The sequence below is a fragment of the Triturus cristatus genome, chromosome 8, assembly GCF_964204655.1.
Source record: "Triturus cristatus chromosome 8, aTriCri1.1, whole genome shotgun sequence".
Taxonomy (NCBI): Eukaryota; Metazoa; Chordata; class Amphibia; order Caudata; family Salamandridae; genus Triturus; species Triturus cristatus.
The window spans coordinates 846,043,821-846,068,419 of NC_140591.1; positions in this window are offsets into that span (position 1 = coordinate 846,043,821).

Genomic DNA, 24,599 nt, shown 5'->3' on the forward strand with positions numbered 1-24,599 from the left:
TTAATCAAAATTAATCTTTCCTACTAATTCGTCTTGGCCTGTCAGCGGCGTTCGACATGGTCTACCATCATTTCCTTTTGAACCTACTGGAACACAGAATGGGTCTCTCCGCTACTGTGCTAAAATGGCTTTTCTCTTTCCTTTAGAACATATCTCAGTGCATCCTATTCAACCACACCCTCTCCTATCAATTGTCAGTGTCACTCAGTGTATCCCAAGGTTCTAATCTCTTCCCAGCATTGTTTAATCTATACATGGAGCCCTTAACTGAATTCCTTAGGCTCACTCACATCTCCTACCACATGTACACAGATGACACTCAACTTTACATAAAAATCGCATCTCCCGATGACATCAATATCCTTAACAACAGCTTGATCAAAATGCAGCATTGGCTGACTCACAACCGCCTCAAACTCAACGCCCTCCAAGCAGAATTCTTATTAATCTCACCATCCGTAATCGACTCTAGTATCAACGACTGTCTCTCACATCTTACTTCCTTGAACTGTACAACACACATCATTGACTGAGAAATTCCTAGGTATTACTTCGGACAATGTCCTCTTCATGCAAAAGCACATCAGCACTGCAACCAGAGGGGCCAACCTTAAATTTCATGCACTAAGAGAACTTTAATCATTCCCCTCCCCCCGACAGACCTCAAAACAGCAGTACAAGCTCTTGTATTATCAAAATTAGGCTATGTTAGTGCTACCCTAGGTGGCCTCCCAAAAATCCCACTCTCACCACTGAAAACGACTTTGAATGTGGCAGCTAGGCTCATCACTGGATCAAAAAAAGTGAATATATTACCCCAGGCCTCAAAACTCTGAAATGGCTATCCTATGAGGCTAGGATCCATCTTAATGTTGCATGTATGACCCATAAAGTGCCGTACTACAATACTCCTTCTTACCTAACTGAGAAACTGACCCTATCAGGTGGAAAGAGATCGTCCAGAAGCACAAGCTCACTACTACTTAAACCATAAAAGTTCAACAAAAGAACAACAGATCCCTGTCAGGAATTGCCCTCATAATCTGGAACTCTCTCATTCCCAAGAGCAGATGCAACCCATCCACATCCCTTTTCAGCAAAGCAATAAAAAGTCCATGATCCAACAAATTCCTCTTACACTGAGGACAAACCTTCCTCTCTTCCAGAGATACTCCTTCCTGCCAGCTTATCGCTGCTTCCTGTTCCTGCCTTAGCCATATCCCCGATAGCCACAATGTTTTCCTGTGTTTCCCAGTCATTTTCACACCACTGTGACACTCATCTGACCTCACCAATGCCAGTACCTATGATTTAGGCCCAGATCTCTGTACGGGGGTGAATGTATGACATTGTTCTGCATTCTGTCCATCAACTGTTGTTTTTGCAGTACCTATGAGTGGCCACGTGTTCCTATCTCTACTCTTACCATTGGCTCTTGCAAATACTGGCCTCATGACTTATGCCAGGTATTTAAATAATGCTTATTGTTCTCTATCATATTTTCACACTGTTTTGACGCCCATTGGACTTGGACTTTGCTCATGTCATTACTGCTGATTTCCTGCATGTTCTTTTCTCTTTTGCTCCAAAAACCAAACCAATGACTCACAGCTCATGAACTGTAAAGCTGCGTCAAGACACCAGCCGCTTTACAGGCCGTTCACACACTTTTCATACATGACACACACAAAACCATTCACAATGCCAGCCACGGGCCCAACACTTAACAGCACTCACATCAACAGACAATGTAGAGACAGTGTACACCCTGGTAGAGAAAGAAAGAAAAGATACATATTACTTCACAGCCATCTATTTCATCCACACACACTATTTGGATTTGTCACAAGGGTGAGTGTAGGTTCAGAGCATAAAATTTGATTAACAAGAGATTTCACAAAAATGAAATGCACTGCTAATAATTGAAAGATCGGAAACCCGAATAGTTGAATTGCAGCTTGAGATATGTAAAGATGTTGCAAGGCACCAGCCTCTTTACCGGCCATTCACACACCTTTCATACGTGACACACACAAGACCATTAACACTGCCAACCACAAGCCCAGCACAATACAACACTCACATCAACAGACAGCACCATTCAAGGGCCCATCTCTTTCATCTGCCCACATGACTGACACAGCAATCACACAGGCTGGTGGTTGACGGAGTGTGTGCACTGGCGTTTGGCTAGCAGTGTGTGTAGTGAACAGCAGCATGTCACTACCCACACAGCACCAGCTAAACACCAGTCCACGCACACCACCAGCCAAGCGCCACTTTACACACACTGCCAGCCAAATGCCAGTTCATGCACACCACTAGCCAAGTGCCAGTCTAGCCAAATGCCTGTCCATGTGCACTGTCAGCCAAACACCACTCCACGCACACCGCCAGCCAATCACCACTCCACGCACACCACCAGCCAAGCACCACTACACGCACGCTGCCAGTCAAACGCCACTCCATACACATTGCCAGCCAATTGCCAGTCCACGCACACCTCCAGCTAAACACCAGTCAACACACACCACTAGCCAAACAGCAGTCCAAGCAAACTGCCAGCCAAATGTCAGTCCACGCACACTGTCAGCCAAGCACCAGTCCACGCACACCACCATCATATTTTTTTATACAAAAAAGAAAACATAAACCAAATGGAAGTAGATACAACACTATAACTACAAACACAACAGCTCCAACTAAATACATCACACTAATGCCAACTGCAAAATCTGAACAAAAATATAAAACAATGAGGACTAGTTAGTTTACTTTTATGCTCACATTTGCACCAAAAAATCCCATTGTGTGTGGTACAAATCAAAACATGTGGGCACACACAGCTCAGGCTTAGAAGGACAATAGGGCTAGTACATATGATTCTCCTCCCGGATACCTCTTTTGAGCATGACTCTACATTTCTCAGCTGGAAAGTTTTTTTGGGCAGTGGGAGGATTGTGATTAAGAAGGTGGAGATCTTTTAATCTAGCCACATCCTCCACCATTGCTTCTCTAGGAACTGTTGCCTGTTCCACTACAACAAGGCTACCTATCACAGACTTCTGAAACTGAACAAATGTTCTCTTTGACTCTGGAGAACAATTCTTGAATACAACAAAAACATTGATGGTTGGTAAATGGATAGCCAACTTCTCATACCAAACTTACGAACAGCAGTGTAAAGTTCCAACCTCTGATCTACTCTGTCTACACCACCCATGTGCATATTGTATTGCCGGCATCGACAAGCAAGAGATTGGGTGAAAATGTTTCTCCTCCTCAGGATTGATATTGCCTTTTTTTAATAACAGTAGTATGGAGGCCTTTTTCCATAGTGTGGGAAAATGATGTGATTGAATAATTTTGTTTAACAGTGAGGTGAGGGGGCCTGCCACTGTCCCATCAATTTCATGGAACAGTTCAGAGGGGAAAGGGTCAGAAGGGGTTCCTGACTTGGTGTCAAGTAGAAGTTAAATCACTCCCTCTTCTGTTAGAAGGTGGAAATATGAAAGCTTAGAATAACTGGGTCCTGGATTCCCAGCACTAAGACCAAGAGCATTAGCAATGCTACTCATGTCAAATTCCTTATAGACTGTCTCTATTTTGTTTTTAAAGAAGGGGGCAAGTTTATCGATAAGGTATTGACTAGTCGTCAGAGCACTGGTAGAATTAAAACCAGAGAGGATTTTCACAGTTTAAAAAAGTACAGAGTTTTTAGTTAAAATGATTTTTTCAGTGAAGTAGTTCTTTTTCTCGCGAATAATCAAGTCCTCATACTCTTGAAGGAGTATTTTATATTTATCTTTTTCATCTGGCCTATAATGCCCTCTCCACTTTTTTTCCTGTCTTCAGCTCTTGGGGATGGCATCAGATGGCATAGAAACTCAGAAGTTCTTCAGCGAGCATAAAATAGTTTTATTGATAAATTATTAACAGTATCTTTGGAGCACAGCCATTTTCATCTGTATGCCAAGGTTAGGCTAAACGAAATAGAAGATATCATTAGCTTAGCACCTTCGATTGTGGATCAAGTGTTGGTGTAAACCTGAGAGTGGTCTCCACAGCTCCTTTCTTAAAGACTATTTAATCCTAGATAATGTGTGGTGGATTACTTGGCTTACTTATGTGAGGGAAATAAACATTTCATCTGATAGGTTCTCCAGAATGTTTTATTTTTCATTAATCATGAGAGCTTAGTACCCAGTTATACTAAACAATAATTTTTTAACCACTGTATAAGGTCGTGGATGGAAAGGGCCCATTACTTGGAAACATTATTCAAGTATTCTGGTGTTTCAACTTCACTGAGAATGGAACCTTATTTACACTTAATGCCAAATCCTACCTAACATTTATTCTTATTTTACCCATTTGATAACAGTGCTTTTTTTGGTAGCTCTTCCGCTGCAATGTCCATGTGACAATGTTTCTGCCCAAAACAAAATTCACTTTATGGTATTTTGCATTTTTTATTCAGCTTCTTGGTTGCCTTTGTTGGTTCCAATTTCACATGATGGCAATGTTAGACATTATAAGACTGGATTAATGTTTTTGGCTCACCTGATAAATGTTTTGCAATCTTTCATTTCATTAGAAGTGCTCTTAAAAAGAGGAAACATTATGGGGTACCTGGTGTTTGCTAATTGTTGAATTGTAAAAAGTATGACTGAATTTTGTTATAAGCTACATTTTCTGTTCTCCAGGATTTTATCTATAGGTTTTGAAATTATTATGTCATTGCATATTGTAGCAGAATATGATGCGATTACTGCTTTATTATGGCTGTTTTCTTGATTGAACTTGTATGGCTTTTATGGCATTTAGCCCACTAAAGATCATTGACTGTCTTACTGATTAGAATTGCACTGTATTTAAGTATTCAAAATCATGATTGATCACGTACATGAATAAACGCACAAAGGGCTATAGCGAATGTGACAATAATTTGATACTTAGTTGTCCTTACAAATTTGCCAGTCAACATTACAATGTATATGTTAAGGCCGCAAATCAGCTAAATGGCCTGTAGGCTTTTAATAACAAGCATTGGCATAGCCAATAGGTCTCGCCTTTGGGACCTTATAAGTGTTTAGCCATGCAACACTTGCATAACTAAATACTTATAAGGTCCCAAAAGCGAGACCTATTGACTATGCCAAGCGGACGTGCGCCCGCGAAAGTGATCCCAATCGCGATCAAACATCAAAGTGTCCGTGCGGCCGCTAAAGTGAAAGTAATCGCGGTAAAGCGTGGCGCGCACGCCCGCGCACATGCACTGTAGCTCCAGGCTGGCCTGGTAGCACTTTTTTGGAGCCCTCTCAATAAGTCTCGGCAGACCAGCGCATGCGCTGGGTCAGGCGAGACCTAAAAAAAAATCAGGAGGGATCAATGCGGCCCATACATTAAATGTATGTCACAGCATGCCTCTGAACAGATGGTAGATATTCACGGGAATGAGGGTGTCTCTTCTCACACTTTTTCCCACACCCATGGGTAGGTGCAGCAACATGTTTTCTGCAGCACAGCCTGAGCATGACACCAAAACACTTCCCCATAGGGCGCATTGTGCTCGCACACTTTCTCTCCTTCACAGCGGTATTAATTCATAAGCAACCTATCCCTCCCAACTTTACACTTTAAAATCACGCGTAGGCAGAGCGACGAGAGCACCAGGAGAGCAAAGCTCTGTTCCTCACACTTAATATAACACACCTCCCATGTAGGCCAAGTTCCCGGCACCCAGTCTTTCATCGATGGCCCTCCCACTGACCAGGATTCTACCTGTCTGGTACTGGTCTTTGGTGCCTTGGCAAGGGTAGGAATGATTCACTCTATCGACGCATTACAGTACAATACAATCAAATGTCGAGAGCTTATCATCCCAAAAAGTTGCCAACATTGGCACGCAGGCCAGAGCTCTCACAGCAGTTGCACTCTAATGAATTGAAAAGTATTGAAAGAATATTGTTAGAGACAAATAATAACTCTAAGAAATACCCCCCTGCCTATTGTCAGGGACACTGGCATTATGCAGCAAGAAAATGCAAATTATGCTGTGCACACATTTTGTGATAGCAATACTTGAGATTTTGTAATTATTACAAGATAACACGGTCTGGACAAAGGTTTAATGCCATTAATAGTGATTTAACACTCAAATACAGCAATAACCAACAGATAGGTGACCAGTCACCCTTTGCAATGGGTCTTCCATTGCACAGTAACACCAGTCGCTGATTTTGTTTTTAACTTTTGAATGGTTTGAACACATTTTTTTTTAATTAAAAGTTTAGGATCATGCAGCAGATGATGAATTATGTGGCATGATCAGCAAATGCAGCAATTATGCGTGAAACACCGCACCACAAGATTACATAATTGCAGTGGCCCTTCCTATTGTTAAGTTTAAATCAATTTAAAGTGCAGTGGTATATTAGAGATCCAATCAGATTTGTTTGAGGAAACTCTTGCTCAATATATTTAAAAAAAAAATCTTTCTAATACATTTTCAGTTACAGTAACAGAGAAATACACATCTTTGCTATAGCATGTTGTTTCCAATCATGTGCATTACGCTGCTTAGAAATGCAGTAGATCATTTACAGCTTGGTATCGCTTCACCAACTCAATAATTACATAAGGCAGTTATCTCACCTCTTATAGATATAACAAAAACTCAACCAACCAGCCCCGTTTTGGACATTCCATCCTTCCAAACATCCTTTGGGCAGGTAAAAACATGTGCCGACTCATGCCGGGCCACCCCTCAGACAGGTAATTTACCCTGCTTCTTCTTCACAAAGGTCCTCTGTTTCCCTCCACCACTGTGGGAAGCGGGTTATTTAACAGATATGCCTGCAGGGGGTCACATATACCTCTTGGTCTGGAAGTTAGAGGTAGTAACTCTGCATAGGTATGTGATTGTTCTTGCCAAAATGTGAAGTCATGGATCCAATCCGTCAATTTGGGGGCCCGTCCCCTACCCCATCTACAGACCACCTTGCACTTAGCTAACAATAGTCCTAAAGAAACATATTTCCTGTAAGCAGGCTCTATCTCCTCCGTATATGCCAGCAACGCTGTGAGCGAGTTTTCCAGCAGTGGCGATCCTATAATTTGTACAATAGCCTCAAATATCTGCTGTCAATACTGCCTAAGTGGTTTGCACTCCCATGCTACATGGGAAAAGTACACCCCCTCTCTCCTGCAACGGTCACATTTGTCGTTGTCCCACAGTTGGAACGTATACATTTTGACCGGCATGTAATATAACCGGTAACCGGTAGAGATATTTGAAATGTAGTATACGTAAGTGGCTGCTGCCTGAAATGCACTCAATTTTTTGACAACAATACCCCATTGTTTGTCTGATAGGGATATACCCAGGTCAGCCTCCCAATGTGAACGTGAGCCCCCCGGCATGCTCCCATGTGATTGCTGTGTTTTATGATACAGCAAAGAAACTACATGCATGGCAGTAGTGCGTTGAAGTAAAGTATGTAGTGGAGTTAAGGTGGGGGTCTCATGAGGTAACATAGGAGTGACCGCCTTAATGATTTGCCTCAGCCTTAGATATAGAAACAGTTCCATGGGCGTGGGGTTAATTCCCTGAAATAAGTGATCTCGGTCACAGAAGGTCCCATTAGCATATAAATCCCCCCAAGTCGTGAACTTAACTTTTTGTAGGATTTGGCGACAGTCTAGTGTCTGTGTCACCCCGAGATCTTGGTGGTGGAGGAGGTGCAGCAATGGCAAATAAAGTATCAGAACACCTAGCAGTTTAGCCAGGCTCCACCAAGCTGCAGAAGTACATGCTACCGTGCTGGGGTCCACGTCTCTACCCTGGGGTCGTGTCACAATGAGCCCTGTGAAAGGAGTCGGCCATATATCCCTGCTCGATGGCCAGGTGTGGCATATAGGGGGAGAACAAAACCAATATGCCACGAAATGCGCTTGGGTACACAGGTCATATAACTATATCTGGAGCTTCAAACCCGCCCTGCGAAAAGGGCAGTGTCAATACCTCCTATTCCAATCTGGGAGGAGTAGGAGGCAAAACATCTATGCTCTGTCCTCCGAGCGGCGAAAGTAGCAGATACTGAGGGGCTCAGATGTGTCCTCTACCATGGCGACATGAATATTTTGAATATCACAAAAAGAAGATGGATAAAACAAACATATGTTATGTGGAGACCGAACAAGCGAGTGGGGAATACACCAAAATTGTAAAACTGCCCTCACACACAGCAAGCTGTGTCATGCTTCATCATAGGGCTGCTTCTACACCTCCGCGTCAACCCAACGCTGGGAGGTGGAGCAATAGGGAAAGGGGAAACAAGCAACACATGAATATTTTGTCTGCCCAGATATGCTAATACATGTCTACATTTGCTGGTCCCCCAGATCTAGGACATTTCAAGTCAGGAGATTAAACGCTTACACAATATTTAATGGAACAAGTGAGGATGAATGGTATGTACCACATAGGTAGACTGCAAGAGGCTGCGACTATCTTGTTGATAAGTGTAAGACAGAATGTATCACTAGTCTTCATTGAGTAGCCTATTCCAATTTTACAAAACGGTTTAAAGTGTAATATTAGACCTTTTAGACAGAAGGAATATATTTAAGTGGCTTCACAGTGGTCTAAGAAATATAAAGATCCTGATTTAGATTATCCTTCAGTATCTGGATGGAATGCTGAAACAATAGGTGAACCCCCACTTATTATCTTCCTTCATACTGACAACAGGTAAAATATGGTGGGAACAATATGCGCACTGATTTCATGTCAGGACTGGATGGTAGCATTATGCATAAGACTTTTGTTATGTGTGGCTCTCATTGAGAGTCTCCTATCATTTACTTCAGTTTCTAAATCTGATAACTCATTACTATGTCATAGCAACAGTTGATAACAAAACTCGTTACTCACTGTTGCTATGTCACAAATTCTTCCAGCCCAAGGTGGCACAGCTCCCAGAGCCTGTCAGCGCAGCACTGCTCTGAATGAAGGCAGAAAACTCAACCACAGAAGTAGGAAGGAAGCCTGGGAGGGTGCTGTGGGTGGGTCAAGGTTGTCAGCTAAGGTATTTATTCGTTTATGTTTACTTTTGGGACAAGAATAGATAACAGATGCCACATTCTGTATGGCTCTCCCATCAATACTATGCTTCTGCGTAGCAGTTTAAAGCAGGGGCAGATGATTTTGAAGGATGTACATCACATAAGATTCTAAATGGGAAAAAAGTGAATTATGGGGATGCTTTTCACTTCGGAATTCTGAATGACATCATAGACAACTCGAAATTCGCTCTTGTTGTCTATTTGATGCCACTCAGAAGTCCTTGGTACAAACAACCCTGTAATTCACTGTTAGCCATCTATAATTGTATATATATTCTATATATAACACATAAAAGCAGCCAATAGCAGTAAACATTAGGAACAATCAACATTCCAGACTTATAACCAATAGTCAGTCCATACAATCCTATTTGGATGAGAATACAACATCTTTTCTTTGCTGCTCCTAAACAGCTCAGTATCCTTTTGTTCTCTAAAGGGGGTGTGTATTTGTATTTTTTTAGAGTCCATTTTAATGAATTGTAGAGATTATTTGTTATTTTGGAAATGGATGTGCTTGTTTAGGAGGGGCTTTTAATTGCTAAATTATGGGAATGTTACTTTACGATTTATTTTGTCACAAACATCCAGAAACTAAAAATGGTGAGTCTGGGATTTTAGGTAAGCAGAGTGTTTAATGGCACCTCCCAAACCTTTTAAGCTCATTATTTTTGGAGCGGCATGAGCCTTTACAGCCTCCGCTCACACTTGCCTCATGCTTTCATATAGAGAGAGGCCTGTTCTTCTTTGAATCGTCATTTAGGGAGTGAGGGGCTGCTCAGTTACGCACTCTGATGGTAGACTGAGAAGTTAGTACTAGCTCAATGAAGTTTTCAATCATTATAGGCAGCCATTTTAACTTGGGATTTTGGCCATGCACACTAGGTGATATTATGTCAGTGCTGAACCAGTGCTTTGCCCTGAAGTGATCATTAGTCTCTTCAATCATCAGTGTTTACACAAATCCATTTCCAGTACTTAAGTCAAACATCACATGTCCTAAATGACAAAGGGAATGAGAAGAGTGTGCATATATTGACTGATATGGAATGGAATTTCATTATAGAGTTTTGTCATTTGGGACATGTGATGTTTGACTTAAGTACTGGAAACGAATTTGGGTAAACACCACACCCTTAAGAATGTGTGCAGATCCTGAAGAATGAACAGAGCGGCCTCAAGTGGATCCCAACAGTGACTGGTGGTGCAGGATGGAGCCGTGAGGGTGGGCCCTCTGGAGCATACACTGGAGTAATATCACTGCCTGTAGGATCTAAAGTCTGAATTTATTGTGATCGTATTTTCTTTTCTACTTGACCCTAATTTTGGAAGATCCCTATAGTTAGGTAAGGTAGTAAGACTTTAGCTTACATTTGAAAAAACTCTAGAAAGGTACAAAAACCCCAAAGGTTAAAGTAACTTTATAGTTAGTGGTTTTAATAATTTAGGAACCAATGATTTAAAAACCGAACACAAATCTAAAATTCACCTGTTATAGTTCACTGAGCTAAATGTAACTATGACATCCCCTACTGTGCACTACTTATGACTTCACATATTACATCACTCATGACATGTTATCTGACATCATTGATGACATGACTGATAACATCTCAATTTCTAAAATTAGTATGGTGACACCAACAAATGATCTATATTGTGACTAAAATATGTGATCGCCCTTTATGTGTGCTCCTTCTTTTCACACTATGCATTTCAATGGAGACCACGTCCCTGAGTTCATTAAAGGCTGCCACAATATGTAAGCCATGAGGGTGCCTTTGGGCCCCCACGCGTCCTGTGGGGCCAGGGTGTACTTACCTTGCCCCCTTATGTTTTTTCAAATCCATTTTCAGGATACAGTAACCATGTCCCCAGGTCCTGTAATGGCTACACCAACATATTGTTCAGGTTGTGGCGAGTCAATCACAATTGAGTAGTTCCCTTTGAAGTGGCCAGCCAAACAATATCGGAAAGCCAGGAGCCCAGACTTACCCAACTTTTTAACCTCTTTATGCCCAGCCTGAGCCCCTCTTTACATGCTAATTTTTTGAGTATGGCTAAAAACATTTACATCAAATCACAAAAAGCACGCTTTACGAGTTAAGTTTTGAATTTCTCTCAAATATGGCTTAATTCCATTTTTTCTGTAGCTGGAACAGACGTTTCGTTTGGGAACATCTGTTGAAGAACTAATCAATGGTTTGGGTCCCCCCTTTTCTTAAGATCCACTTTTTGAACCAGTATGAAACTTTCCAGGAAGATGCTGAGGAGGCTGAACTTTTTTGAATGAGTTTTGTGAAGATTAATCAAAAAATGCTAAAGTTATTAGTGAAAGAAAAAACATTCTTCCTATGTAAACTGTGACCTAATTGTATCTACACAGTGGTGACTGGCATTGTGTAATCTATCTATCTATCTATCTATCTATCTATCTATCTATCTATCTATCTATCTATCTATCTATCTATCTATCTATCTATCTATCTATCTATCTATCTATCTATCTATCTATCTATCTATCTATCTATCATTAGATATAATACATTTAAAATTGCATATTTTTCAATATCTTGTAAATATTTTAAATGAATTAAACACATATGTTTAACAATTTACTTTTAATGCATATTGAAGAAAAATAAGATATTTCTGTGGGTGCCAATTTTGTTTTCAAACTATTCTGAAAGAAACATTATTTATAAATTAAATAAATATGTTTAATAATGTAATTAATAGGGTAACTAATTATCATTTAGTTTAATACATGATTGAGCTGTAACATATTTTATTAATTCTAGGCTAATTATACATATTTTAAAATTGTTTTGCATTACTTTTATATTTTACATTGAAATCTATATATTTATTTTTAAAGAACAATAGAGTTACATTTTGTCCCAGTAGTGTCCAATAGGGACACTTCCACCACAGTGGTGAAGATCACCATCTATGTTTTGAAAGGTACTAGTAATAACTTAAAACTTGTAAACCTTGTCTTAAGGGGCTCCATCTGGGGTGGAGAAATGTAAGTATACACTTTCACCAAAATAGTTAAGAGCAAAAAAGTGTAAGTTTTCACCCAGATGGAGTAGTAGGTTTACACAACTAAATTATTGAGTGTAAATTTACCTTTGTAGATAGGCCGTAAAGAGTACAGGAGTTTAGAAGTTTTAAGTTGACACGTTTCATCGCAAGGTAATTTGGATTTTCAGAGCAGAAGATGGAAAATGAATTCTGATTTCAGTGGGTCTATATGGACTGACTATTGTTTCTAATTCTGCAATGTTGTTTTCCTTGTGTTTAATTTTAATGACACCTGAGGTGTGTCAAATGAAAGACGTATGCATAGTGCTAGCCTCTGTGGCCCATATTTGTCATTATTTTCACTTAGCACAACATGGCAAGCCACCTTGCTGTGTGAAAGGGAAAGGCCAGAAATGTGCCATATTCAACATTATGGGGCCGATTCCGATCCGGGTCGGAAAGCATTCCGACCGAGTTGAATCCAGAGTGTTTTCCGACCGAGCCTGACCCCTACAGCAGGACCGAGCGAGTACGATGTGCACGTATGCTGTCGGACTCGGTTTGGTCGGACTCCCATAGAAGTCAATGGGAGCCAGTTGTATGACGCGTACATGCACTCCCATTGACTGAATAGGTACGTCTCGAACAAGTGCGCCCCCTACAGTGGGTACGCGTCGGTGCCATTCGCACTGTACATGCCTGTGTTGGGGAGACCCATAGGTCTCCCCCTGTGTCCGAGTTGTAGGGCTGCGGGTGTTAGGGGGTCCGACGCGGACCCCCGAAGTCCGACTCTGGGAGCCTTTGTGAGCCGGACACTCCAGCTCGCACAGGCTGTCCGACGCGTGCATCGTACTGGCTCGGTTGTAAATCGCATCCATTGCACGCCACGGTTAGCTTCCGACTGAGGCGCACGGAGCGGTTCGGACCCGGAAACGACTCGGTTGGTGAATCTCACGTAGCTCGCATCATACTTGCTCGCTTGTACAGCTGTACGAGTCGGCCGGAAAACATGCGTACGGCTTGTATTTTTTCCGGCCGGATCGTGTTCAGTGCCCTTCCGACCCGGATCGGAATTGGCCCCTTTATGGCGCATTTCGGTTCTTCCCTAACCCCTTCACATTTTTGGCTGCCTAATGCCATTACAGGCACCCTTGCGTCATCATGCAAGGGGGCCTGCATTGTAGGCAGTATTGTTTTTGTGCAGGAAGTGAAACCTTCCTGCACAAAAATAATCCTCAGAGGCATTTTCCTCTTTCTATGGGTGCTGCATAACGCAGCACATGTAGAAAGAAGAGAAAAAGAGGAGAAATAAAGACATTTCTCCTTGTTACGCGTCACCTGGAGAATCATCTCATTTTGACGTATTCCCAGTCTACTATTAATGGAAAATCTGAGAATGTGCCAAAATCCATGGGTAGATGTGTGGGACCACTCAGGCTCCACCCATGGAATGCCTCCCTGGGGTAGAGTAACGTAAAGCAACAATTTACGCTGCCCTGCATTACTCCAGATTAATCAAGCCGTGCAGGGCCACGGAAGGTGGCCTTGCGTGGCTTGATAAATCTCACTTAGGTTTTGCGTTGGCCTTCAGCTGCATTGTCTGGCGTAAGGGCGACGCAAAACCTTGATAAATCTGGCCCTGTGTCTTTGATGGAATACAGATTCTCCATACACACTCAGCCGCAGAATCTGCATTCTCCTCAGATTTAGCATTTACTATATAATTTGGAGGATTTTCCATTAGCACTCTAATCAAATTCTGATCACATAAGTGTAGTAATAATCCATAGGTCCTTCCAAAACATCTACAACCACTGACATTATAATATCACAGAAAAAAAATTCTGATGCTGGGTTTAGTTCCGCTGCCTTTGCCGGCTGTAGACAGGAGCTTCATCTGACCTAGGAAAGAATCTGTGTATTTTGTGAAGTCGTTTGGTCAAAGTGTAAAGCATTTTCTCTTTGATTGTGGTTGTGTAGACTTGGAGGATGGAAATCCAGAACTCGCTGCCATCCAGGCTGGCAGCTCAGTTGGGGATTTCGAAGATAAGATGGGAGGAGCAATAGAGTGAAATAACATTAGTGATATTTGTGTTTTTATCTGACTATCCTGAGTGTGCCAACTGGATAGACATTTAAAGTGATGTTTTCTTCCAATTAAATACACTTAAAATGAAACACCAGACCAGACGTTTGTGAGGAAACATGATTTAGAAAGATTCACAAACATTTCATTTAATCTGAAAAACAGCGAGGAAGGCAGGTGTTGTGTGAGAACATGCAGCTCCAAAGATATGTTTGAAATTACTGTTTCATTTGGAATTCAGTTGTACATTTTCAAAAAAGACAGGAAACAGGCAGGGTAGGAATGTGTGAGCATCATGTTTGTGACACGTTTTTTTAACTTGTTTAATAAACACAGAGGCATTGCAGGGAAATGCTAGCTAAGGCTGTACACGAAAAGACAAATTGAAAATATATTTACATCACCTATTTAATTAAAAAACAAACGTTAAGACGTTTGCGAAATAAGAAAGGTAGGGTTGTTTGAGGTAACGCAATTCGTGAGTAATATTTGTAACATCAAAAATGAAATGTAGAAATCAGAGTAGCAAGTCATCTGTGGTGAGGCTAGCGACTGTAAAGTGACACTTGCAACATCAAATTAGATGAATGCAGAACAATAAAAAAAGCCAGTTGTAAGAGACGCAGACCAATGTTGTGTGAGGGGAAAGAAATTAGGAGACATTTACAGCACTAAACTAGACTTCCCTAACATAACAGCAAACTAGTTTTTGGAGAGGCAGGCAGGACAGTGCTATTTGAGGGAGAACAATCGCATAGAAGCACAAGTCAAAAAATTTATTTTAAATGAAGGCAATATCATTCCATTTGTCTCATTAGGTCAGAGCTGAGGGAAAGATAGCATTGGCAAGGCTCAATAGAGAGTAGCCCATTTTTCTTTCACAAACACAAATATATCGATGGGTATGGACTATGGAAGTGATTTAACCTGGTGAGCGTTTTACTGTGAATTATTTTCTGTTGCGGGAGATGTGGATTCTTGACTTGTGTCACTATCCCTGGCTAATGATTGTTGCACCATTGTAGGACTGAACATGAGAAACTGGTCAACAATGGAAATTGGTGCTTCTGTACCAATTTTCCCACATTCCTGGTGATTTTACCAAATATGTCTGTGGAAAACTCTCCGGTTTGGAATTTCTTTAGATCTCAGAATACCAATTTTGCTAGAAACGTCCATTACAAACTCTGAATTTCCACAGTAGACATAAATAGGGCCTTATGCACTCATTCTGTCGATTGCTGGGACAATGGTGTCAGTAGTTCTGCACTTGGAAATACAGGCACTGTGTGGATCGGGAATTGTGAGATACGAATTACTGCACCAGGCTATGTTTTCCCCTGCAAAAAGGGAAGTGACCCTCGAAATTCCTGTTTCTGCAATGATTTTGCAGGTGACTCATGAATTTAGACAATTTTCTTCTACATAGTCTAACACGTTTTTTTTCCTGGTTTAATATTTTCTTGGAAAACCTGAATGCAGTGTGACAGGAGGAAAACCCCAAGTACTTCCTTTTAAACCCTTTCCCCCTTGTCTTTTCTGATTTTGTTATAATACTCCCCATTCGATCCGCCAACCCACTGCTAGCCCCTCTCTTCTACTTTCCCGCTCAAACCCTACTCTCCAGTCCATGGACTGATTTATTTTCTATTATGAGGTGGATTCCCCCTGCACTGTCATTACAGCCCCCGATCTTTGCCTTAATACTAGGCATGGGTGGAATTTCCTTAATGCTAGGCATGGGTGGAATTTAAATTACGCACATGAAATTTGCAAAGATCCTGATGTCACTTTCACCTAGTTTGTCCAACAATGTTGATCCATTTAGTTAGATGAGATTAGACACTAGGACCCTCATTACCAGTGGCCCAGTGTTTGGCGCAATAATTATCAGACTCGATAAAATCAGTCACCGGCATGTTTAGAATTTACTGAGTGCTATGTTTAGCGCCTATTACAAGCTTTGCCATCAAAATATGGCATAATATCCAGATTTTGACGCTTACTGCACCAGAAGATGCATGTCCCGGTATTTCCTGGGCATTTCCTCTCTTTAAATAACAATACGTTTGGCCTATCGAATTTTAACAAAGGGTGAGATCTTTATCATACACAGTAATTACTGGGTGTGATAAACATTGCAACATTTGTAACAGTGACCCCTTCACAAACAGTTATTCGTGCAGGGATCACAATTTACTCCGCCACTCAATCAATCAATAACCTTTATTTCGCATTGTTTACAAAGCATATAAAGTACATGATGCATCTCTACTAAAATACATCATGGGTAACAATAAAAATTCATCAATAAAAATCATCTATATACAAATAGTGCATAGATAAATATATACAGTGCAGTATGAGCACCCCACCAATTTGAGGTGCATTGTTGCTTTGATCTTAATCATCACAATAATATGAAGTGTATTATGCCCTCAGAGTGTAGTTTCAATCGTTAACTTTTTGTATCTCTAATCTATCAAACCTATCAAGTAATTTGGTATTGTTATACAATATACATAAATATCATAACACAAACATACTTAAAATACATTAAAAAAATTGATATAAAAAAACAAGTACTTAAAATAGCAAACCCACAATATGCCTTCAGTCTTAATGTCCGGCATCGCCCTTTTCTTCTCCACTATCCCATTCAGTCAAGGCCTTCCTGTTGGTCCACGAGGACCATAGAAACAATGCCGTACTATAACGATAAAGGGATTAGATAATTGTTTAATACAATAAAGTGCAGGACAACATTGTTTAAAATGAAATTTTCGTAAAAGGTGGAGACTGTACCTCTTTCTATATGAGGTATAAAATCCACAAAAGAATAGTATACGGAAATCAGACTTTACAGACCTTTTATCACAGGGGCATACTGGAAGATCATTTATTGATTTTTTTTCTTTGGAAAGCCGATCATTAATGGAATAAAATTCGTACGGAATCTAACTCCGATAAAGCAATGTTGGGGGTTTGTCACAAATTCCAAATATGACTCATCCACCCGAGTGGGAAGGGGGAATATAAGATATAGCTTTACCGAATTTGTAGTGCGACTAGCATCAGCACGGTCACTTGCAGATTTGTTTAAGAATATTTGCTTGACTCTATCTTGGACATAGTTCTGCAGTTAGAGGGGTTTGCAAATTATTCCCCCAGACTCTCCAGCACTGATTTCACATATTGCAGCCAGGCAACATTGTGTACACTGTCTAGGGCCAAACAGTCCTTGATAATATTTTGAGTCACAGTGACCGTATCTCTCTTCCAAATCGAATGCCATAGCATAATTGGGGCAAGTCTTACAACATCTGTGATGTATGGGGCCTCTGACTAAATGTGGCAGACGTAATTCACACAGTTGCTTGGGAGTGCTAACAGTCTTTTATAGAAACTATCTTCTATTCTTTGGAGTTGGTCAATTGCCACCACCCCCCAGACCAGCCCCATAAGATGCTGCAGTGACGGCTTTCGCGGCATACACCTTTTCTATCACATCAATCCTCTTAGCACCCAACTTCTTAGGAAAGGAATAGATGCCCCTCATGCTTTTCTCCATAGCACGGGCTCTATTGCTCAACATATTGGACCAAGTACTTTTTCTACCAAATACAACCCCCAGGTAAGTAAAAGTATCAAAGCAAACACAAGGAGATGATGGACAGGGTGCCGAAACTTATCAGACACTCACCCCCAGTCACAGATCTGGGTTGAATCCATCATCGTTCTTTAGCTCACTTCGCCACCTCAGTTCAGACGCAGCTATATGCAAATCGGTGAACCCTGTGTCTCATGGGTACAGTCCAGCTCGAACTGCCAAGCCAGCTCTTCCCTGAACCAGAACAAGCATCCTGGGACTGGTTTTGGGGTAACACCCCTCATCAGCCAGGCTAGCTTGAATTCAGTGGCAAAGTGAGCAAGGGACCCATGTCTGGGCATACCCTGTCAACTAAGGGTGAACAAAGCAAACACAAGGAGATGATAGACGGTGCGCGGAAACCTTTCAGACACTCACCTCCAGTCACAGATCTGGGTTGAATCCATTGTTGTTCTTTAGCTCACTTCGCCACTTCATCTCAGACCCAGCTATATGCAAATCAGTCTTGACCCTGTGCCTCAGGGGTACAGTTCAGCCCAAACTGCCAAGCCAGGTCATACCTGAAGTGGAAACAAGTATTCTGGGACCGGTTTCGGGGTAACACCCCTCATCAGCCAGGCTAGCTAGAATCCAGTGGCAAAGTGAGCAAGGGACCCACGTCTGGGCATACCCTGCCAACTTAGGGCTAACAAAGCAAACACAAGGAGATGATAGATGGAGCGCTGAAACCATTCAGACACTAACCCCTAGTCACAGATCTGGGTTGAATCCTTGAGGCACAGGGTCAAGACTGATTTTCAAATAGCTATGTCTGAACTGGGGTGGCGAAGTGAGCTAAAGAATGATGATGGATTTAAGCCAAAATTGTGTGACTGGGGGTGAGTGTGTGAAAAGTTTCAGCACTCCATCCATCATCTCCTTGTGTTTTCTAAGTAAAAGTATCAACCACTGTCAATCTGCACTGCTCTATATGAAACATTCAAAGTTTTTCAGGGCGAGTACCGGCCACCAGCACAAAAGATTTAGCTTCATTTACTCGAAGACCCAGACTTGACATACATTTTGAATATGCCAGTATCAGCTTCTGTAAGCCCAACCCAGATCTTTCAATCAATACGGCATCATATGCATAAAGCAGAATTTGTAGCGGTACTACATTAAAGGTTGGGAGATCTTTTGTTACTCCCATCACAGCTTCCTGTACATCATTAATATATAATGAAAACAGAAAAGGGGCAAGGACACAGCCCTGCTTTACCCCCGTTTTATTTTAAATAGCCTAGTGCATTGGCCATCCCTACAGTACTGAACACAAGCAGTGGCCTGGGCATACATTTGACGAATAAAAACAATTATTGGGCGGTCAAGCCCATTTTCTCATGATGGCCTAGCACTGGGGTGAGTAACAAAACAAAAACGGCCGACAGATCCATATCCGCCACTAATATTGAGAGTCAAAGAATTTTTATGTGTAGATGTGGAATCCAATTATGACCCTTTTACAATGCCTCCTAGGATAAATGTATCGGACCATGTGTCTTTCATGTAATATCTGAGAAATCGATAAGCCTATAAACATGTTATGTTAAATGTTGTACTCTGCCCCAATGATCTCCTAGATTCTCTTTTTCAGAACAATGTTCAATTTTGGTCTATTGAACATAGTAGCTTTTCAACTCTCCAAAGTGCCAGATTCATGCGGGAGTTCAGTTCTACACTTGCTTTTCAAGAAGGGCGACTTTACACATCCGAAAATGTATCCGTTTATCACCCTAATGGATATAGATGCCAATGTTTACGAATGTGAATGTTGGACAATCTAGAAAAATGGGTGAAGTGCAAAAATCCCCTTCCAATTTATTAAACCAGATTTCAAATCAAGTGTAGGACCATGGATGACATCATGGGAATCCTGCTAATGGCCCACCATTATCTCCAGGTCTTTAAGGTACATTTATGTGTGTGTTTCATAGATTTCAGTGCTGACTTTGATGGTGTATTTTGGCCCTTTCAAATAACAAGTTGAATGAATGAACCATCCACAGAGCATTCTTGAGAGAGATCCAAGTCCTATATGAGAGTCTATAGATTCATGTCAAATTGGGACCTGGGGACCAAATCGGTTGCATGATTACTATGAAAAGAAAATTAAAGTAATGGTGTGATCTGCCCCCCCCCCCCCTGCTGTTTAAACTCAACACTGCAGGCTGGGGTCCAACGTTGGCTCACGCAAATGCTTCCCACCATAAGCTGAAGAACCTACTATTCAAGTGATTCAATATGTAAATGACACTGTGGTGGTGATTGTCATGTACTGCCTTGGATAGACTTCGATAAATACATTAGTCCGAACTGTAGGGAAAAGAAAGTTAATGGTATTTGATAAGAGTAACAGAAGTTGGGGCATCTTGCTTGTGGGCAAGGAGAAACTGAATACCACTGCAATATACAACTATCTGGTATATTTATTATCTTTCTTTCTTTTTTTATCCTTTATTTCGGTTGGTGGACCATAAAAGAACGTATACAGATAAATACAGACTGTACAAAACAGATAAAAAGGCTGAAACTCATGATAAAAACAGTTTTAGATTAAAAATTCCATTTAGGTTCAACAGTGGGAAAGTCAGTCACTAAAGGGTCCATGATTAGTCTTTAAGAAATATAAGGTATATTCAATATCATCTGGCTAAACAAATGTTCTTCTCAGATGTATAGTGCAGAATGCAATGCATAATTTAAGTAAGAGAGTTAATCAGCAACACTTAAATGAAAGTCATAAGGTCACTTAGATATGAGCAAGGAGCTTTCCCAAGAAAGCTAAAACCATAGTTCAGCAAATCGCAATGTAAGTTACTTAGAAAAGGTTTGTTCTTCCTTTTAAACCTTTAAAGCACAACTGTTTTTAGAATTTGCAGTACTTAGCCCCTGATTATGAGTATAGTTGCTATTTATCGCACCTGATAAATAACAATATCACAAGGTACGCTATTTATGAGGTACAACAAATAGCACCTATTACAAGTTTCTGAGGAATAACATGATATGGTAAATGCTGCATGCTTTTCTTTTATAAACCTTCTGCTGGTTTTCCCTGTTGAAATTTAATGAAGGATAACGTATTTAACGCATCCGATAATTATCGAATGTGTTAAATACAACCAAACTCGTAAGTCTGACCTCTGCAAAAACAGGATTCTTCCCAGGGATCAGAAAACAACGACCCACTTAGTCTAAGATGGCCAAGATTTCCTTTTAAAATGGATGTTATTGTATGAAGGATACAACCAAGGATTCTGTGAAGCTGCACATTTGAAGGCAGATTTGCTAACACTTTGTGCTGTAGTTGTGGCATTTTTATTTGTGTAACGAGGAGCAATATCTTAATTTGTCCTCATTACTTCCTCTTTCCATGTGTGCTGCATTCTACACAACACATAGAACAAAGACTATGCCTCTAGGGATGGTTTTTATGCAGGGAGGAATTCCTTCCTGCACAAAAACCATCCTGCACGTATCGCAGACACCCTTGCCACCTGGGGCAACGGAGTCTAGGTTAGTGCTAGGCTGCCTGAAGTGCCCCAGTGCTATTAGAGAGCAAAAGTGAGCCACAACTTAGTAGATGTGGTGCATTTCTACTCTGTCCCTTTCATACAACACAACACAGCAAGCTGCCTTGCTGCATTGTGTGAAAGTAAATGTGTGCCCTGTTATATATGTTCTATATATGTTCTGGCACAGTCACTAAACATAATCATTGAGCCACGTATTTGCAGAGTGCCATAGAAAGGCATGGAGGTAGGTGATGTTTTGCACAACTCGTATCCTTAACTAATTTTAAGATCCAAATAGCAAATCTGTTAATTGCAAAGTTAAGGATATTGGACCTAGAGGAAATTCAGAAAAGAAAAGTTGCTTCTAATTTAACTTCCTCTTACTAAGAAAGAATGAGTCAGGCTTATCGGGAAAGCCATTAAGCATTCAATGAGGCACATGGTAATTCCTGTGTTTTCATTATAGTGCCTCTTGCCAAATGTAGATAACATTGGGAAGACTTCTAAGACCGACAAGTGCCTGCAAAAACGTTCAGTAATACTTAATGCATATTATTTGCATTTGCAAGGTGTTAGAACTAGGAGTAGATGGTAAACTTGCTCTGCCAGCAGAGTCACAGAGTTTTGCCACACCGCGTTCTACTTGGAGTGAGGAGTTGGCAAAAACTCCACCAATTGCTGGCAGGGCGGAGTTTACCTGCGCGTTCACTCCTAATAAAGATCAGAAGCGTATTGCCCTTGTTGAAAAAAAGTCTTTGTTGAATTTAGCAATACAATAGACCCACTCACAACATTCATGTCTCTACATAACTCTACTGGACACAGATGGAACTCAACCATTCCCCGCTGTACCTCTCTTCAAAAACATTGCACCCCAATTAGGATGATCACATGTGGACAGCTTGTGCTTTGAGCTTGAATCCCATTGTCAATTACTCTACTTAAACACAGGTCCAGTTCCATGTCTTGCTCGATGAGTGGGTCATAGTTTTTTTAATCTTTCTATTTTATTGTTTTTTTCATTAAACAGTCAGAGTTGTCAATCAGAAATAGGAATGAGGCATATAAGGCAGTGTTACATAACATGGTGGTCAGCATATAAAAATACAACCTAATATACATTTGTTTATCCATAGTAGTACTAGCGTCGTGCCTTGTTTCGGGCAAGAAATTTACTCATTTAATGGACCTTATATAAACCCCTTCCAAAAAAGATGAACATAGATATTACAACACAACCCATCTCACCCCCTCCCCCCTCCCACAGTTGGTCCGGCATTGCCATCATTTATTTACATGTCCTTGCAGACTACTCCATGATTATGCTTCTGCATATTAACAGTGTGCTTCTGCTAGTTTAGTTCATCCTACACTGTATCTCGTTTTTGTTACAAACATGTTATGGGTTATTGTGTGTTCGGGGTATTATCCATTTGTTCCAGGTCCACACCTTTTAGTGCTTCCAGCATTGTATCCCATTCCAGAGATATCGGATTCTTCCGCAATCCTCTAGCTTCCTCCCGCCGTATCGCTGCACTCTCGGCGCCACCCCAACGGAGCATTTCACTATGCCAACTGTGTACGGTAGGGGGTTTCAGTGATTTCCACCGGATAGTGATGGCTCTTTTCATTATAATGAGGGTGAGGTCTGTGAACCTAGTCTGGACCTTTTGTTTCTTTGAACATTTATATAAGCCTAAGATACAATCCTCTAGCGTGTCGCCCAGTTTAAGTTGTGTAGCCGCCACTATATGGAGTCTGACTGACTCCCAAAAGTGTCGCAATCAAGGGCATGCCCAAATCATGTGAGTTAGGTCAGCGTCAGCCAGATGGCAGCGCGGGCATTTGTTTTGTGTTTGCGGGAACATTCGTTGTAGTCTACGTGGGGTAAGATATGCTCTATGGAATATCATAGTTTGTATGAATTTAAACTTAGCATTTCTGGATACTCGTTTTGGGTATTCTATGAGGACACCCCATTCTTTGTCTGATAGTTCCCGTCCTATGTCTCCTGCCCACGTAATTCTGTGAGTTTGATTGCGGCATTTGCCCGTATCCCCACATATAGACATTTTATAAGGTACCTCCCTCTGCCCATATAATATAGGGTCTAAACCAGTTCGTGGTTTGGTGGCTCTTGTCGTTGCGGGGCACAGTGTTTTTTTATGTATTGCAGTAACGCAGCATGTAGCAAATATAAGTGATCTGGCACCCTGTTTTGTCTCACAAAGTTTTTGTGATCTATCAGTAGGCCATTATTAAAAAAGTCTCCCACTGTACTGATTCCATCCTCTAACCAGGCTCCTATCCTGCGCCTTGTGAGCTCTCCGCTATTCAGAGGGATCCCTATTAGTGGAGTGTTCCCACCCAGCGTAGGGGCGGGAATGAGAAGTGTATTGCAGTGCCGCTTTCCAGCACTGAAGTGCTGTATGCATTAGGGGTGGTATGTTCGGGGGAATTTTACACCGTGGTAATAGCAATGCATGTAAGGAACCCTGGTCCATGTCCCTTTGCGTGTTTCCTATCTCCTGAAGGTTATGGCCTGCTGTCCAGTATGACAGCCACTACAGTTGGCTTGTGTAATAATATGCTCTGAGGTAGGGTACACCCAGTCCTCCTCTGTTTGTCCCCAGTTGTAGATTCCTAAGACTCAGCCTGCGCAATCCGGTTCCCCACACAAGGTCTGAAAGCATAGTGTCTAGTGTTTTGAATGTTGCTGTTGGCACTAGTATTGGTAAAATAGCAAAATAGTACAGGAGTCTTTGTAAGACCACCATCTTCGTTATGGCCGCAGGTCCCGTAGCAGAGTGATAGGGTGATCCAAAAGGCGACACTGGAGCGTATGGATTGGATTGCTCTGGTAAGGTTACCCTAGGTTACCCTCTAACATATCCATGTGCGATCAGTATGTTTGTATACCAAGATATTTGAAAGTGGACTGTGCCACTGGTAGGGAGTATGTCCCAAAATCTATGGTGTCTGGATGTATATTCTAATGAAAGAATAAGGCATTAGATTTTGCTGCGTTAATGGCGAGGCCCGATATTTGTTCAAACCTTGTAAATATATCGGGAATGGGATCCAAAGCACCTAGAAGGCCCAGCAGGTATATTATTAAGTCATCTGCATAAGCAGAGATCAGATGTGTTATGTCACCTATCTGGACCCCGAGCTGCTGGGCCTCCAGACACAG